Below are 1,017 nucleotides of genomic sequence, written 5' to 3' on the forward strand. Positions count from 1 at the left end.
ACGAAGATATTTCATCAGCACATCAGGGGCGATTATGGGTGGCCAGGAGGTGTCTTGTGTCCATAGCTGACTGTGAAATCTGGCCGCGTTGTCTTGTGATGTAGAGCAAAGACCTCCAGTGAGCTGCTGTCAGTTTCATTTCAGTGGCTGGTGCTTTTTTAGACCAGCCTTTCTCAATTCTGGTCTTACGGTACTCTTATTTTACACTGGTGTTTCCCAATCCAGGCCCTAAAGTTCCACTTATTTTACACCGGTGTTTCCCAATCCAGGCTCTGGAGCGCCCCTTATTTAAGCCAGTGTTTCCCAGTCTAATCCCTGGAGCAACCCTAGTTTTACACCAGTGTTTCCCAGTCCATACTGTGGACTGCCTCTTAATTTATACTAGTGTTTCCCAATCCAGGCCCTAAAGTGCTCCTTATTTTACACCAGTGTTTCCCAGTTCAGGCCCTGGGGTGCCCCTTATTTTTAAACCAGTGTTTCCCACTCTTCTTCCAACCTGCCTGAATCTACTAATCACTTAATTAGAAGCCATTGCAAGAGCATGTGAATTTTTATTGACTCCCTACTCCCTGTAATAGGGTCTTAACGTATTGAAACACATAAATCTTTAAATGATAGCTTCTACACTCAAATAATGCATTGTAATAAGGCATTAAAGATTCATTCTTACTCTGTCCACACTGTATCACTGTATCCAACCACCACACTCTGGTGGTTGTTAGTGTAGTGGTTAACACCTCTGCCTTCTACACTGTAGACTGGGGTTCAATCCCCACCTGGGCAAACACCCTACACTATACCAATAAGAGTCCTTGGGCAAGACTGCTAACTCCGCCTTAGCCTACCTATGTAAAAATAATCAAATTGTAAGTCGCTCTGGATAAGAGCGTCAGCCAAATGCTATAAATGTAAATGTATCAATGGTCACTCTAGTCTTGTGTTGAATCATAGTGAACTGTCATTAATCATTCAAATCTCATCAGGAAATTAACACTTGTAACAAGACAAATGTGAAAA

The sequence above is a fragment of the Pygocentrus nattereri genome, chromosome 4 (genome assembly GCF_015220715.1).
Source record: "Pygocentrus nattereri isolate fPygNat1 chromosome 4, fPygNat1.pri, whole genome shotgun sequence".
In the NCBI taxonomy this organism is placed as follows: domain Eukaryota; kingdom Metazoa; phylum Chordata; class Actinopteri; order Characiformes; family Serrasalmidae; genus Pygocentrus; species Pygocentrus nattereri.